This window comes from Sus scrofa, chromosome 1 (genome assembly GCF_000003025.6).
Source record: "Sus scrofa isolate TJ Tabasco breed Duroc chromosome 1, Sscrofa11.1, whole genome shotgun sequence".
NCBI classification, from domain to species: domain Eukaryota; kingdom Metazoa; phylum Chordata; class Mammalia; order Artiodactyla; family Suidae; genus Sus; species Sus scrofa.
The window spans coordinates 65,044,905-65,063,505 of NC_010443.5; the positions used below are offsets into that span (position 1 = coordinate 65,044,905).

Consider the following 18,601-nt stretch of genomic DNA (forward strand, 5'->3'; position numbering starts at 1 on the left):
CCCCTGCACAATCCTTTGGGATAGGTACTAGTACTTTCTTTCTGTCATAGACTAACAAACTGAAGCATAGGTAGGTTGGGCCACCTCCCCAAGGTCACATGTGCCCTGCAGAGCAGGGTAGGGGTAAGGATCAGGCATTCATTGTCTCCAGCCTGATCATGGCTGAAACCTCTATAATGCCTTTGGAGAGTGATAGAAGTCATAGCAAAATAACAACAAACCTTTGGTTACATTTTTAGTTGCACTGTTCAGTTACATAAATGAAATGTATTAATAGGATCTTAATACCGTTATTGCTCTAGTGGATCTTAGAGATTACCTAGTACATACAGTTCACTTCTGAAGTGAATAAATGAATTTTCATTGAATTTAAATGTGGCAGGAAGCCATGTCACAGCTCTAATGACTGCCTTTTTTCCTATAGGCTCAGCTATATATGATCACAGGCCCATCCCCTAAAACTTATATGGAAACTTGAATGATGTCAGCTTCTAAAGGACACTGTATGAAGGACTGGATTGCCAGTGGTGAGTGTTGGATTATAGAGATGGGAGATGGGCAGATTTGGAGTCTGAACTGAGCCTTCTACTCATTAGCTAGTTGGCCATGGGTAAACTTATTAATGCCTATGTGCTTTAGTTTATTTACCTATGAAATCATGACAAAATTATTTTTCAGAAGTGATTGTAAAAGTTAAATAATGTATTTGAAGCACTTAGCCATCCACAGTAAACATTCAATAAATGTATATGTTTGTATTATTGAGTGTAACTTTTTATTAGGCTGCATATTACACAATAGTTATCACAGTACAGCTACCCTTTGGTTTTCAAAAGCAGTCTAAAACAGATGTTTGAAAATGAAATTGAAATCACTTCTGTCTCAGCTAACATGATTATTCTGTAAGCAGTTAAGTTTTAAAACTCATACTTTGGACATTATTAATATTAGCAACATGGTCCGCAAATGTTTCAGTGCCTTAGTGAAGCCAGTGGCTGTTATGTCTTTTTTTTTTTTTTTCCCTTTTGTCAGATGCTCCTGTTGAAAACATCTTAATCGATAGTGAATTTTAAAAAATTAAGTAGCGTTTTTGCCCATAATTTATCGTAGATGAATAAAGTCAAATCTCCTAGACAGAAGTGATAGAGATTTGAGGTTGAATTCCAACTCTTCCACTTGTTTGGCCCTAGGCAAATGCTTACCTGGACTGAAGCACAGTTGCACCAGCTGTAAAAATGAAAAAATACACTATACCTTGCAGGGTTGTGACTATTAATAATGATATATGCAAAGGGCCTGGAATAAGGCCTGGGACTTAGTAGGCACATAATAAATGGTAGCTATTAATGTTGTTAATATTTCTTTTTCAATCTATGTGTAATTCTTTAGTAATAATGCTAATCTATCACTCATAACTCATATGGTATATCTATATTTTATAATTTAAATGTATTATCCTAGAGTCAATGAATTTAGTTATAGTACCTATACACTATTTGAAGAACAACTTTATTTCTAAAATTCCCTGTTTTGTAGACTAGTATTCAGAGTTCCTTGTGTTTAATTTATTTAGAAAGAAGGAAAATAGTTTTCAATAAAATTAATCATTTTGGCTAATAATGTAAACTTTTGACTTTTTCTAGAAGATGGATAGGCTATAGTTAAATGTACCTATACAACTGATGATAAAAAGAACCATTTTTTAAATAAAGGAAATTTGTTTAATTCACTATATGTAAGAAGTTGTAAAAATTAAGCTCTTAAGTTTCATTTATACTTATCCCTGCCCTAAAAATCTTAAAAGATTGATCCTCTAAGTGTTATATAATTTCTTAATTTAAATATATTTAATTTTAAAAAGTCAAATTTTAGCATTATGCATTTACTTACACAAGATTTGTTAGTATGAAACTTATAACCACTAAATGTAAGATATTTGAGATAAAATACCATTATACATATTATTATATACTTAGACTATGTGACTGCAAAAAATGTGAATTTTAGCTGATCTTCAGATTAACTACAGATGTATAGTACAGTAAATTTCAGGAGTTCCTGTTGTGGCTCAGTGATAATCAACCCCACTAGGATCCATGAAGATGTGGGTTCAGTCCTTGGTCTCTAGCAGTGGATTAAGGATCCCATGTTGCCATGAGCTGTGGTGTATGTCGTAGACACAGCTTGAATCTTGCATTGCTGTGGCTGTGGGGTAGGCCAGCAGCTGTAGCTCTGATTTGACCCCTAGCCTGGGAACTTCCTTATGCTGTGGGTGACGCCCTAAAAAGCAAAAAAATAAAAAAAATATAATGAATTTTAAAAGCTAAAATATTATTCCATGAAACCATTTACCTCAGATTTTAAGACATGTGAACTTAAAAATAGTAATTACATTGTTACTTATCAAATTATAGTGGATATAGCCATAGTTTTATTTTTCAATAAAAGAAGTTTTATGTTATTAAATCACTGAGGATCCCCAAAGTCATTAATTAGTATTCTGCATATCATGAATCAAATATACTAAAATACACTAATTAAATAACATTTTTTTCATTAAATCTATTTGAAGTTATCAAAGACCCTAAATTTTAGATACTAGAATGCCTTAAAAAAATAAAGCCTGAATAGTTTTGAGGGATAATTTAAGATTAAAACTGTAATTTTGTTTTGGGGGCTTCATATCCACATTGGGAATATAAGTGCTATATTTCAGTTTACAGGATATAGAATGTAATCAAAATTCTTTTCTTGCTCTCTAAGGGAATGATGGCCAAGCATGTCCTCTTAAAGAGAATGTTCAATAATTGTTCGTTGAGTGAATATTGAATGTGTTTTTATTTCATTGACTGTGAGTTGATGTGAGTTTACTCCATAAAAAGAAAATTAATTGAGTTTATTAATTAATTAATCATCTACTTCTAGTAGATGATTGTTGAAATTAAGATAACCTTTTGCTTTTGTTTAACTTATGTTTCCCAAATCAATACTCATATTCTCCAACTCTAGGTAAATTCTATATTACCCCCTTGGTTTTTGTAGCTATCTGATTTCTAAAAGAATTAGTTATTTTTTTAAAAAGTAGATAGGTGATTGATAGATGGATATATCAGTGTAGCTATAGGTAGAAACTCAGGAGAAAAAGAAAATTCTCAATCTCCCAGAGAGTCTAGGTTACGTTCTGCCCCTAAGAAAATCTATCCATTTTCTTCTACTCCTGTTCGTACTCTCTATAAAGCAGTTCCTTATTTTTTAAAATTTTATTGGCGTAAGTGATTTACAATGTTGCCTTAGTTTCAGGTGTACAGCAACTGTAAATCAGCCATACATATGTATCCATTCTTTTTCAGATTCTTTCCCCATGTAGTCTATCTAAGAGTATTGAATAGATATCCTTGTGCTATATAGCAGGTCCCTGGCAAGATATTCCCCATTTATCCTACATTAAAGAAAAGAAACATTTTCTCCCTATTTGTAATTTGTATTTTTCATTTTGTTCATTCATACTCATGTCTTTCCAGTATTCCAATTTATTCTCCTCTTTTCTGTCCACTCTGACAGGGAAGTTGGGTTATAGCAGATGAAATCAAGAATAGTCTGCCCTTTCTTCAGGGTATTTGATTGGCATTCGAGGTTCTACTATATCAGAAATAACAAATTATCGGATAGATTTTATAAATGTAAGCTTAAATTTTACCATGAGTTTATGTTATAGATAATCAAAACTTCTACCATTTCTAATCTAGTGGCCATATTTATCAATCAGTTATGCTGAACAGAACTGTGTATGGTATAGGTGCTAATTTCCTCTTTGAAACTCTCTTCATACCATGAATTATGCTTGGTTTTCTCAGCCTCTTCTGGCCCATTTTCCTGCAAATGAGGTAGGGGGAAATTTATAGATTGCCTTTTTTCAATGTCCCATTTTTAATAATTCAAGGTCTTTGCTTCTTTCACTTCTAGTCCTTTGACTTTCTTCCACTTTTCTCTACACAATTTGTCTCTGGAAATGGCACACTAAATGTGCTGTCCTCCATTATTCTCTCACCACTTCTCCTCATTACAGCCACTGTCCTGGGCTCTGTTACTTTTCCTGTGGTCATTGCACATCCCTGCTTTATGTTTCCTAACTCTTTACTCTAGCTGTGTGCTCTGTGGCTGGCTGTTCATTAAGGGTGCTTTTTCATTTCCATGGCCAACAAGATTCTTCCATGGCCAACAAATCTTGTAGGTTCATTGACTTTACTGGTTCCATTTTTCATGTCTCCTACATGATCAAGTCAATGTATTTTCTTTTGAATGCCACATTTAATTACTGTTTTGGAAGGAACAGATTGACTTTCCAGGATAGTGTCACCGCTAATAATTATCACTCATGGATATGAAAAGTTATTTTTTGTGGAATTCTGTCATTTTTTTACTCTTGATCAAGTCCTATGACACCCACATCTCCTAGGGCTAATCAAAGAAAATATTTGTTCCTCTGGGAGCCGACCAAGTAGCCATTATTTAAGTGCTTGTGGATAACAGGGAAATAGTGTAACTTGCTATGCTTCCTGCATCCCCCACACCCCAGTTAATGGGTGTCTGGTACAAAGTCAAGATTTTCTAGGCACTAAATATTCCGGCATCTAGTGGTGCCTCATGTGGTTGCTATAAACTTGATTAATGGACACAGAAGACTGTAGTATGAGTGCTGGCTTTATGAGTTAGTGTTCTTCCCCAGAATGATTGCCATATCAAGTGACAGTTCCCTAACCTTCCATTTACTTAAAATGAAAGATATAAGAACTCTTAGTCTATGACAAAATTTTGCATTTAAATTAATGTTTCTCCTTTTCTTTTTTTAACCTCATCTTTTGAATCTTTTCTCCTAAGTAAAGCAAATAAAAAATGCAAAAATAAACACATAAAAGTGATATTTTGGAGGTAAAATCACCTTTAACTTACATGTAAATGTATCATCCAAAAAATAATTCCTCATTAAATATTAATGGACTGCCCTCTTACTTGCCAAGCACTGTTCTGGATCTTAGAGATAATAGGATGAACAATATAGGAAAGATTTCAATATTTTAACAACATTGGCAATGTCCCAGGGGAAGTCAGAGAGACAATATACAAGGAAATTAATTAATTAATATGAGTGCATGTTGATTGAATAAGACAATTGTATATAAGGCGTGATGGAGGCATGCTAATTTTGACTAAGTAGTCAGGAAAACATCATTAGAGGGATGATATTTGATGAATGAATTGCAAAAATGAGCCAGGTATGAAAAAGATCTGGGGGCACTAGGTCTGTTATAGAGGCCTGAATATGAGAATGAGCTTACTGTTTGAAGAGCATAAAGAAAGCCAGTGTATCTGGAGTAGTGAGTGTTGAATTAGGTATGCAAGACCCGAAAATTTGATGACCTAGGTTATGGTAAGGAGTTTGGGTTTTATGGAAAGGGCAAAGGAAAGCCACTGGACAGTGAAAAAGCAGAGTGACATTATCTGATTAAGTTTTAAAAAGAGTATTCTGGGTGCCCTAGGAAGGACTCATGGTAGAGGTTAAGGTTTTGAGTGAATTTACAAAAAAAAAAAAAGCTCTTAGAAATGTATTATAGCTATATAATAAGAGATAATGGAAATTTGGATTAGAAAAGCATTAGGTGGAAATGAAGAGAACTGGACAGATTTTTGGACACATTTTTGGGATAAAGACAACAGATCTTGTTTATGGATTGATATGGAGAACAATGAAGGGAATAGTAAGGGAGTGTCAGGCATGAAGTATGATTCCTAGAATTTTGGGTCAAGCAACTGGGTGGATTTTAATATTATTTCCTGAGATGGGGAAACCTAGAAGAAAACTACTTTTGAGGGGCTATTCCAGTAAGCATTGGACATACAAATTTGGAGTACAATGGAGAAGCCAAAAAGTTGGAAATCAATGGCATATAGATGGTATGTAAATCCTGTATGGTTAAAAATGTAAGGAGGTAAACATTAACAGAAATTATGCCAAGCAAAGGAGCATTAATCTCTCTTAGCCTCAAACTTGCTAATGATATATATTTAATGGGATCAATTTTCAGTTATTTTCTGAATCATATGATAGGTGTATAGCTAACTTTCTAAGCAACTGCCAAGCTATTTTCCAAAGAGGTTATAACATTTTATATTCCTATCAGCATTGTATGGGAATTTAAATTCTTCCACACCCTGTCAACCCTTGGTGTGGCCATTCATTTTTAATTTTAGCCATTCCAGTAGGTGGCATCTTATTGTGCTTTAAGTTTACATTTTCCTAATGACTAATGATTTTTAGCATTTTATTTTTATTTGCCATCTGTATGACTTTGGTAAAGTGCCTATTCAGTCTTTTACCCATTCTAATGGGTTATTTAATTTCTTATTCTTGAGCTTTGAGATTTTTAAAAACATATTCTGAATACATATCAATGATAAAATATGTAAATAACAAATATTTTCCTCCAGTCTCTGGCTTTTCATTTTTGAACAGTATCAAGAGAAAAACAAGAGTGTTCATAGTAACTTTATTTGTAGTAGCCCAAAGTAGAAACCACACAACTGCCCATCAACAGGTAAACAGATTTTGAAAAAGTAGTGAATGTATACAATGGAATACTACTTACAGTGACAAAAAGTGAACTATTGATAAAGACAATATCATGGATGGTTGCCAAAATAATTGTAATGAGCGAACGAAGCCAGACAAAAAGGAAGACATACTACGTGATTCCATTTGTATAGAAGTTATAGAAATGCAAACTAAACTACAGTGGCAGAAAATACATCAGTAAGAGGAAGAGAAGTGGGAGGGGGAAGTTGCAAAAGAGCATGAGGAGTGATGAATATGTTCATTATTTTGATTGTAGTACTAGTTTCATGGGTGTGTGCATATGCCAAATCGTATCAAATTATACTCTTTAAACATGTTGTATATTTATTGTGTGTCAATTATACCTTATTGAAAAACAGGAAAATAGTATAAAATTGTTATTTTTATATGTTACCTTTTTTAGCTTTAGTAGAAACTATCACTGATACTAGGGAAACAGTCTCAAATACTTAGGGTAGCACTCTGGTTTTCTTTTCTACGGGATAATTTAATTGTGTTGCTGTTGGAAAGCCAAATATTTACAGGTTATATTGACCCTCTTTTTAATACACTGTTATGTTGCAGGTGTTTTCACATATACCGCTATATCCAAAAGTGTAAAATATTAAATAATGTAATAATGAGATTTTTGTATAGAATATAGCTTTCTACAGTGATCTATTTAGTTGCTTCCTAAAAATCTCACTGAGGAATAAAAATGGTAAATAGAAGAGGGGTGTATTTTAGAATATCCAAATGAATTAGAGGAAATGCCTCCTGACCTCAAGATTCTAAACATAAAAGATAAGACATATCAAAAGGCGTTAACAATATTGCTGTCTTTATTCAGTCTTCCAGGAAGCTCAGCATGAAATTTTGAGCTGTTATAGCACAATTATTATTACTATATTTAAATTTCCATTTGCTCTTCAGGCATGATTTTTCCTACTTATACTTCTTAGTTCTATACAAGGGATAATCTAATAAAAACAAAATAAAAAGTCTTCAAGAGTCTCAATAAATATACTAAAAGCCCATTTATATTTGGAAGGACTAAAGAAATTTTTGAGGAAATTTCACTGAATTAATAAAGAGTTAGATTTACCTTTATTACTTACAAAACACGTCTTAAGATAGTTAATGTATATCTTAATTACATCTTAAGATACTTGGTGAATTCATAATAATTGTTGACATTTAATGATCCTTGGTAAAGATTTATTTACTAATCAGATAAAGATAAAAATGTGAAATTCGAATAAAGCATATTAAGTACTTACTTGTAAGAATGAGAAATGGTGAATTTGCCTGCTTACCCATGAAGAAATCAAAGCTGAGTGCCTACCCCATACCAAAATAATATAAGTTGAACCACTTATAATTGTGATTGTCAATAGTTTTGACCTATAAAAACATTGATTTCATGTAGTCCAACCTCATATTAATTAGTGGTGAGCCCAAGTCTCTTGATTTCCAAGTCTGTGATATTATTTCATCAAACCATACTAGTATTTCACAGATTTCCCCATTATTAAAGTCAGAGAATCCACTTTTGAATTCTAGTCCTGGAACTCTGAGGTTTTCTATTGAGATAGGCAGTGAACGAACCACAACAGTGAAGCACATAAACAATGGCCACACATTTTTAAGATAACACCCTGAAAAGCCATAATAAAATATTAGTTTCAGTAGAACATATTTTTAAAGGGTCCTGGCTAGGCAGAAATCAATAGTATCATTGAAAATGTTTGCAGTCTTGAAAAATCTACATCTAACTCATTATTTAAAGCACCCCAATATTTGAAAGACAGATATGTAAGGTTTTATAGATGAGATGTAAGAATTTACCCAATTTGGCATCACTATACTAATAGCCACTAAATACAGCCTGGGTACACATAAGTAAGCCAAGTGTACGTGTTTTCCCCTTTTTGATCCAGGGAGCAATTCGATTGTATAAATTTAAATTAACTGTGCATTTCTTAGAGCAAACTGAGATTGAGTGACCTTCTCTCCTCAGGAAATGAAACCCACATAATTTCACTTTAGCCTCTGATAAAAGGAATTATCCTTTTTTCATATTAGCAGTATTGTTTATTTTATTCAGTGGCTGTTGCAAATTTAGCATCTTTTAAATGTACGTACCAATCACAATAAAATATTCCCTGCATTCAAGTATGATTTTTTTGTATGTGGGACCCCAACTGAGTTAAGAATACCCATTAAAATTGTCCCTCTAAATGTCTATAATGACAGGGGAGTTGAACAGTCAGTGAATTTTTTATTATTTTATTTTGTGTGTATTTTCACTAATAATTTATTGATATAAAAAATAAGAATGTTTTAGCTCCACAAATTTGTATCTGTAATTTGTTCTCAGTGCACAGACATATTGAGGATGCCACTTGGTAGTACTGATGGAACATTTATTTAAACAAATATCAGTATAACCCAACTAGCTGGAAAATCCATGAGTTTGGTTTTGATAGCAGAGCATTTCTCAACAATTTATGTGTGCATGCAAATTTTGGTGCTTTGGATATACGCTAAAGTATTTGCTTTATATGTATTATTTTGTTTGAATACAAGAAAGCTGGTTTGATTTGTATGTTTCTCCCTTATAGAATTGTTCCAAGGCTCTGTCAGAGATCACGTAGAGTAATTTTTCCCATCAATCTTTGCTGTGCAGCCATGCACGAATGCAGTAGGAAAAAGGGGGCAGAAATCAAATCACTTAATTGCAGCATTTTTCATCTACATCTTTTGTTTTATGGTGGTAAAGGCCCCGGAGTAGCCTACCATGATTCATGGCTGTCACTGCTGCCGTTAGCAGTTCAATCCTTCATTCTAGGCATTTTGGTACTGAAAGTACCTACACAATTACTTTGATGAATATGACTTGTTTGTTTTTTCCCCATTTTTAGCAGAGAGTGGTTGTGCTTAATACAGACATTTAAATAAGATAGTATTCGTGCCTATTGCATGTGCGCTGTATTTCAAAAGTTGTGTGTTGGGTTTAATGATAATATTGCCATTGTCCCCCAGTTTTAAGTTTGCTGAGCTTATGGGCTTTTACTCCTATATTTATGTTTATATAATGGGAAGGCCTTAAAATAACCCCCACTCTATATAAAAGGAATAACTCACCTTTAAAGATCTACAAGGCTGTGACAGATTCCTATGAAACCTCATTTTAAAAAAAAGTCATTTCATGAGTGTGGCATTACAAAGCCAGAAAACTAGTCTGCCTCTGCGTTTATGCCTAGTTGATCATAAAATAATAACATTTTTGGAAATATATGCATGCATCTTAGAAAGTGACTTACAGTATTTGCATATTTGGAGAAAATGTCAGTGATGTCAGCAGGGGTTCTGAGAGTAGCTAAATGAGCAAGCTTTTCAAAAAAATTGCTACTTTATCAGCTATGCACTGTCAGCACAAAATGTAGTCTCTTTAAGAAAGAGACAAGAAAAAGGAAAGTGATTTAATTTCTTCATTAGCTTACTTGCAACCAAGTTACTGGTATACCTAGCAGCAGAGACTGTATGATGTAAGCTTGAGGAAATCCATTTAGCATTTCTTTTGCCCTCATGACAAAATGTGTTGGAAGTTTTGAGACTCCAACCTTTCTCCAAAGATGAAAGGAAATTGAAGTTCTACTAATATTGCAGAAATGGCAATTGTCATCATACCTACCTTATCTACTCTGGTGCTGTGGATGAAGTTCATAGCTTTTTGTCTGTTTGTTTTGTTGTTGTTGTTATATAGTCTTTCTGGTTCATTTTTTAAAAATCTCATTTCATTACTTTTGGCTACAAGCTCTAAGTATACTTTCTGCATCATATGTTCATGCTTAATAAATGTGTATACGGCTTGGATATAGAACATGTCTGTTATTACCTAGCAATGGTAATAGTGTTTGTTGTATTTGTCAAAATAGATTAGTAAAATTGTTCATTAGACATTTGAAAAAAAATCTTCTCCTACATAATCTGAAATAAATCTCAGAGCTGAAAAATTCAAAACATATTCTTAACCTAATTGTCATTAAAATTAGCCTTATTTCAAACTCTAAGTGAAACCATATCTTAAATCCACTAAATATAGATTTAGTGTGTTTACAACTTCTTGTCTTGTCATGACATGGTTTATCTAAATTTTAGAACAAGAAAAAAATGAATGATTTCTTTATCAAATTTCAAATGTAAACACATAGAATGCAATAATTCTATGTAAACACATAGAATGAAAAAATTTTAATTTGTTCTCATAAAGATTTATCTTTTGGATTCTTTTATGTCTGTTAAAGTATTTCAACTTTAGGTCAAATATCCCACATTTGATAATAATAATTTGCCTCTGTGAAAAGTAAATATTTGGATGTTATTCTTTTCAGAATTAAAATCTAAAATATTTAAAACTAAAATATGAAGGACTTTTTGCCATGATATTGTATCTATGATTCAAGAGAAAAACATTTTAGATGATGCTTGCAGTAAAATTATAAAGGTCAAGATGTCAAGGAAAGAAAAACCATTGATTTTCTATTGGAGGACTCAGAAATGCAGAGGTAGAGTCAATTTTTTTTTTCAGATTAGATTTAGCTCAACTTGTTCATTAGTCTTAGTAAGGAGACTTTGCCTCCAAACCTTTATTTCATATTTCCCCAAAGCAGGTGCTGAGGATTGCATCATGTATTCAAAATAAGTTGTTAGATGGTACATGGTCGTTTCAGATACAGAGTCTGAGGTGGGGTTTGGGGGATCAATACCAGCAAAGAAAAAGGGAGGAAAGCAAGATTGGGCAGAGGAAGAAGGGGAACAGGATACTCGGATGTGTGCATACTCGCTGCCTGCTGGGATGAAGCAACAGCATACCTGGAGGGATGCCAAGGAGCAGGAATTGCTTGTCAGAGTGCTGTGCATTGAGTCAGCATGGCAGGACTCCTGGTCCAGACAACAGAGGGGTGCTGCCCCACAGCTGAAGTTCTTGCTATCTGCTGGATATATTTATTGCAGCCAGGAGAACATATTTTCTTATAGGGGATCCAGCAGGTGCATCTATACTTACTGTAATAGTTAAAAAAATTAAATTTGTTATGCTCCCAAGGGAGTTCGCTGAGCTTTTAAAATGTACTGGAGTATTAATGCATGTGAAACTTCAAGAGCAGTTTTGGTGTACAGAGTGTTTGGCCTCATTAAGCATCTTATAGAATTACTATGCTATGCATCCTCCTTTGGCTACCACTACCCTGTTTGAAACAAATTTGTATAGTTCCTAAATTCTTCTTTCTTTCTCCTCCACTTTCTCTTCTTCCTCTTCCTCCTCCCCCTTTTTATTTTTCATCTCTGCCTATATGCCTTCATAACAGTGTAGTGTCACTTGTAATGCTTATTGTTAATAAGAAAAAAATTTAATTACACAGTACATACTAGGAAATCAATGTGATAATATTTATTGAGTAAGAATTCCAGGAATGATAGGAGTAGGTTTTGGAATAGGAATACAGATAATGAATACCTGGTGTTGAAATAGTCACTTGCTAGGAAAAAAAAAATCTGAAAGTCGTTTCATCCTAGGTAATATTAACTCTGCCTGAATATTTGGCTGAATATTTTTCTACAAAACTAAGTGTTCTGGTGTCCCATATACACAACTCAGTGAAAGTCTTTACATAATTATTCAAAGTGTAGCATGAAATCTAAATTAACCATTAGAAATTGAAATGGACATTTGGAAGAAAAATATTCTATGCAATTCTCTATGAATGTATAAAGTGCTAAAATATAAGCTACAGTGAGTATGTATCTCCTGTTGAAAACATTGTTGCTATTTAAAAGATAACATTTCTTTCTTGGTCATGAAATACAGCCATGAAAAAGAAATAAGTGAATTTAATATCATGTAAGCATACAATATAAATTAGCTGTATTCTGTACACTGTTTAATTTTATATTATAAAAATCAGCTTTATTCTATTTTAAACCCAAAATATATTGCTGTGTTAAAAAATGGTATCTTTTACTGGTAAAATTTCTTTTAAAATTTCTTTCTTTTTTTCCTTATAGCTATTTGTATGTTTTACATTAAAACAAAAACAGATGTGAAATTAGAGTAAGCATATGGATTAGAAACTCACTGAAAATCTAATGTTTTCTTTTCTGTGGATTCAACAAAACCTTAAATTCAGTTGATCACTTCAGTCAGGGTTATGTAATACGTGTTGCTAAAGTATAAGTTCAACCTAGTGTATTATCTCTTCAGGGAAAGCATTAATATCGGATCTTTTAAGGAAATATCCCTTCTCAGTAACTAGGTACAGAATAACAAGCAAAAGTTCTAATTTAACTTGTGTGAAATAATGGGGTTAATTTATCATAGATCCCAATGCACCCAGTATTACCAATATTTTATTATTATTTTACTATGTTTATCCTCATATTTTCATTGGCAAGGAATGTTAGGGATTTGGAAACTTAAAATGATCATCTACAGAATTAAATCTAGGATTTTGAAATTGCTTTTATGTATTAGAAAACCCTCCTATATTCTGGATGCAAGAGCAAGTGGGAACTCTCCTTGAATCTTTCTGGATTAGTCTCTCAGTAAAGCTACATTTCCAGAGAAAAGGCCTAATAGAAGCATACTTTCTTACCATAAAATTTCATCAGAATCCCATTCAAATCCCTAAAATTCAAATTTGAGATGCAGAATTTTAAAACATTTTATTTTTTCTTTCTTGAATTTAAGCTTAGCAGAGTACCCTAAGTGGTATTTTCATTCAGTATTGAGAACTTGGAAGGGGACACGGCCTTCATTGCATACACATGCTTCTTGGAAGTATGTGCTTTGCTTTCTTTACTTATAGTTACCCTTCGTCTTTAGTTTCAATTGGCTACTGCCAGAAATGCAGCCCACACATTTCACTATCTGATTATGAAAATAAAAAGCACACAAACAAACAAAACCCCCATCACATCCTATAAAGTTTAAAATACCATTCAAGATGCTTATCTTGTGCATAAGATGGTCCCTCATACTCTACATTCTAATTAAGTAGAGCAGTAAATCAAAGCATGCTGGATGTTTTGTAAGGAACAGCTGGATTAAAATGTGTTTGAGAATAGGGGCTGGTGTCTTGGATGTCTTTTGGCAGCCTGCCTGCACTGGTGCAGCTACAGAGTATTGCAATGCTTGATAATTTCAGGGCAAGTTCGTTTTCCATGGCTTACAACCTGCTTAATGCAGGGAAGAAAGCTTGTAACTGTTTTGCCATCTCATCAGTATGTGATATGGAATAATCACAGTGGTTACCTAACAGTGATGGAAAGCCTGAGCAGCGAAGGAAAAGGGGATTGCAAATCTGACTGAACATGGGCATTTCAGGTTTGGAAATATGTGCTACCTACTAAAATGAGCTATCGACTAATTCAGGAAGAAATGTTATATGGGCTTAATGTTCATCTTCATCCACACTATAATGAGAAGGATTAGACTGGCTTCCATATGTGGAATATTTATTTCGGCAATACAAGAAAATGTATTTCCCTAATATTTTTTTCTGTATGCACAAGGCCCTAAATTTTACAGATGTGATTAATGTTTTAATTTGCTGTTCTAGTTGGATACAAGTTTACCATACAATATAAATTACTTACAAAGAAATTTGCTTATATGGAGTTTAATTCATAAGCTGTTTAACCACCTTGTGTGGTATTGCTGCTATTCCTCTATAGGACTCCACAGCTATGCAGCTTATTTTAAAAATAAAAGCAATCATCCTGTAAAATATTTTTAATCATTTAAACTGAAATGTTAGAGAAAGATAACATATACCCAAGTGATTGTCATCTAGTTAAAATTAAAAACATAACAAAAAATCCAAGCCTTAACAATTAAACCCTGGTTACATTTAAACATTCAAAGTTAGCCAGATATGTTTAATGTTCCCAAGCCTGATGTGTTTAATGTTCACTTTTCAATTCCCCTGTTATTTAGTCATCTAGTGTTCTTTTGGTGTTCATTTAGTGTAAGGTGAGTAAATAAAATACTGGTAAATATGATGTAGGACCTTGTTTCCTTCCAAATTAATTCTTACTTTGTTTCTCTCAGAATAAACAGTGCATTTTTTAGAAACGGAAGATCATGTAAAAATAGCACTAACCCACCTCTTTACTTCTTCTCAACTTGAACCTGAATAAAAGGTGACTATGTGAATTAATTATAATGTGTGAATTTAGGTTTTTTCATCTGTAGTTGAAAGGTGATATCAATAGTCCTCTTATTTATATTTCATTGAGAGCTCATCCCATAATATATTTTGAAATGCATTGAGAACTTTAAATATTTGTATTTGTTTCTGATATTAGTACAAATAAGCATTTCATTCAAACACCAAGGAAGAAATATCAGTTAATATGGGGCAAAGGGACAGATCCAGGTGTTGTGGGACCTGATGTATATACAATTTCTGAGAGAGGGACCCTTGCCCTCTTAAATAACTAAAAAGTTCAAAATTGTTTATAAACTTCTGTGAAAGTAAATATTCATTTAGAATGAGAAAACACATCACATCAAACTATTGGAGGCTTGAAGATACAGATCCTGTTCTAGTAAATTGAGACAATTTACTAGGAATGCTGACATACTAATGCAATTTAAATATAATCTCTCTGCTCCTTCCTACCTAGAACCCTCTCCGGCTCTCAGTCTCTCTCACAATGGCCTGAGGGATTAATCATTGATTTTTACCTAGAGCCAGCTTCTAGTGGGAGCTTATGTTGGTAAGCACAATATGGATCTTTGCTAGCTTTCTCAGTTCATTTGGTGCTTCTTAGGCTGTATAATAACAAAAAAATTCCTAGAATCAAATAAATTGTTACAAAAAGAAAGATAAGTATGAAAAAGAAACAAAAGAGGGTTGTATAGTGCCACGTAGCTTGAAGAGAGGAAATCGTATTTTCCCAAGGTGCTTATGGATTAATTGGGTGAGATGAATTGTAAGCATACAAGAACAGGTGCCCAGGCCCCACTGGTTCCAGGTATATCATTGTCTAGGTCGTGTGCAAATAAATAAAAAACCCATAGTCATCAGTAGATCCCATTTACAATGTGGCAATTTGCATACTATATTTTAATACATAATGTGGAAAGTAAATTTTCTGAGAAAATATCTTACTCCCTATGATCTAAAGCACAATGACTGCAGTTTACATTGCACTGTATAGTTTCCTTAAATACATGTTCTTTTCCTGGCTTTGTTTTCTCAAATGCCATTTGTTTTTTACTGCAGTCCTCTTTGGGAGTTCTTATTGTTTCATGAAACAGGAATAGAAATAACAGGGATAATTTAAAAATCATGGAATTCAAAATTAATAGTCACGTATTTCACCTTTTTTCTACATTAAAAAATAAAAATCTTTTTTTTTTTTCATTTTGGCCTTTATAAAGCAGTCTAGCCATTATCAGCTTGAACATTATGTCAGTTTAGTACTAACAGTGCTGCTCCTTAAGAGGGGCACAGGGCAAAGCATGATTGTGAATTTGAATTTTATAGCCAAAAAGCACAGTCCACTAAGAACACTTTTTTTCAAGCAAGGCCATTATTGAGTAAGAAATATATTTATGTCCTGTAATACTTAAATTATTGCAGGCTGAATTGATCTTTCTGTAGTCTTCCTTATTAGATATACTGTAACAAGTGTCAGAACAAGAGCAAAGTAGATTTTTATGAAAATTTAATAATAATAGATATGTATGGAATACTTGCTATATCCCAGACATTTTTAAAGCACTTAAATGTATTAATACATTTAATTTTCAAAATACTCTTTTTCTTCATTTTTCTGATGACAAAACTTAGGCTCAGAGAGGTTAAGGAAGTTGCCCAAGTTCATAAGATATTAAGTAGTAGGAAATCCAGGATTCAGACAAGAAGGGCTTCTATACTACCTCTTTATAAAGTACCAAAGACTCATTTCTTAAAATCTTCAGGAGATTGCAGTAGAGGCCAAATCAAGCATGAAGACCAAATCCAGAAAATATTGAACAATTGTGTTAAAACATTTCTGTTCAGATTTGTTTTCTGGTCATATATTTTTTCTCCTAGTAGTACAGCTTCTGTACACCTAAAGATAAATATTCAAAAACATAGTTTTTATGCTGCTGAAAGATTGGCTCATATGTGTTTGCCCAAGTCTATTTTTATAATGAAGTCCTTAATAATATCTCACTTTGAATCTTCTTAAAATTTATTTGTTGGCAGTACATTTTACCAAGACATTAAAACAACTTTGTACAACCTATATTTCAGCAAAACATTAACATAACTTAAGTGTACAAACTCAGTGATTTAGTAGAAACATAAGAGTAGGATTCTAGCATTTGTGTGTATAATGTAAAGTCCATATTTTTTAAACAAAAATTTAAGAACTTCACAAATACAATACAAATAGAAATGGAAACACTTTCGAATTAAGCAGTGATTTAAACTTTAACCTACTGGACTTCATTCACCTAATTAATAAACATTTATTCATAATCTTTGACATCTTTATATTGTAATGTGGAATAAGGATTAGAATAAAGATAAATACTGCTTTTTTAATTTATGTATTACATATGATATTTTCTTATTTCGAAAAGTGTTACGTAGTATGATTCTTTATATATTCTTCTTTTTGTGAGTGAGAAAGAATAGAATGCTGATAGTCCTAGCTAGAGACATTGAAAAATTATAAATTGATTCAGAATTGAAAGGACACTTAAATATACTTCAATACACCTGTTATAGTTCTAGTAAATGACTTCTATGTGTGATAATAAGAAATTGCCAAATTGCTATGGAATATACAGGTGATCCAGTGGAGAATGGAGCACTAGGAGATATGGACCTTTGGATGATAAACTTAAAACCTATTCAGAGAGAAATGGCACGTAAATGAAGCCACCTGAAAATGATGGGAAACAACCATGAGGTTGCGGGTTCGATCCCTAGCCTTGCTCAGTGGGTTAAGGATCCAGCATTGCCGTGAGCTGTGGTGTAGGTCACAGACTCGGATTGGATTCTGCGTTGCTGTGGCTCTGGCGTAGGTCGGCAGCTACAGCTCCGATTCGACCCCTAGCCTGGGAACCTCCATATGTCGCGGGAGTGGCCCTAGAAAAGGCAAAAAGACAAAAAAAAAAAAGAAGTGTGAGACAAGTGAAAAGAGTTGTTTAGTAAACATATACACCTGTGATAAAGAATGATCTCAGTCACTGTGGACTTCTCAAGCATGTCAGGTTTCACCTGGTCCTTGGGAGGAAAAAGGATGACAACTTATTGAAAAAGAAGGACTGGAAGGAATTCCAGGTGGAAAAATAGCGGAATTGAGGGCATTATGTCAGGAACTTGTAGACTTCAATTGTGAGTAGGCAGTTTTTACAAGTGCATATTTAAGCTCAATGCTATAATAGAAAATCAATAATATTATCTCTTCAGTGAATATAGTTAGTTTGTTTTCATTTGAAAACAGATTACTTTGAAGAGTTCCACCACTGCATTCAGTGCACTGCAACGAAATAAATAGCTAAAGGTAAAATCTACCATATTATTTATATGAAAGCTAAACATTATTTTAACATCTAATCTAGTGTTGGGGCACTAGTTTTAAATTGTTTTGTGATTGAGAGGTAAATTTTATTAACAGAATCTTAACCTAAATACAGGAGCTTAATAGGTCTGGAGAAATCAACTGTGATGTTTTAGTGGATTATAAAAAGATTTAATGATCAGTGACTGATTCCTATTTCCTTTTTCATTGCTGATAATATAGCAATGAAATTGCTGCCAGTACTGCTTTCTATAGCTTTACTAAGAATCATTGTTTACAAAAAGGGAGGGAAAAAAAAGACAAAATGAGATTAAGATTATTTGTTTGGTTATATAAGCTTTGTTTGATCCAGTTTAGAGTCACTTTGGGGATCTGCAAATTTTTATTCCAAAGTTATGC

At 33.1% G+C, this 18,601-nt stretch overlaps 1 long non-coding RNA gene across 3 annotated transcripts in view; it reads left to right on the forward strand.

Moving 5' to 3' along the window:
- LOC102160801 overlaps positions 1-18,601 on the forward strand; it is a 973,686-nt gene that overhangs the window by 558,376 nt on the left and 396,709 nt on the right. For all 3 annotated transcript variants that reach the window (XR_002338692.1, XR_002338694.1, XR_002338699.1), the window contains one exon: positions 425-527. This is a non-coding gene — a long non-coding RNA (uncharacterized LOC102160801). The remainder of the gene's footprint in view (positions 1-424; positions 528-18,601) is intronic.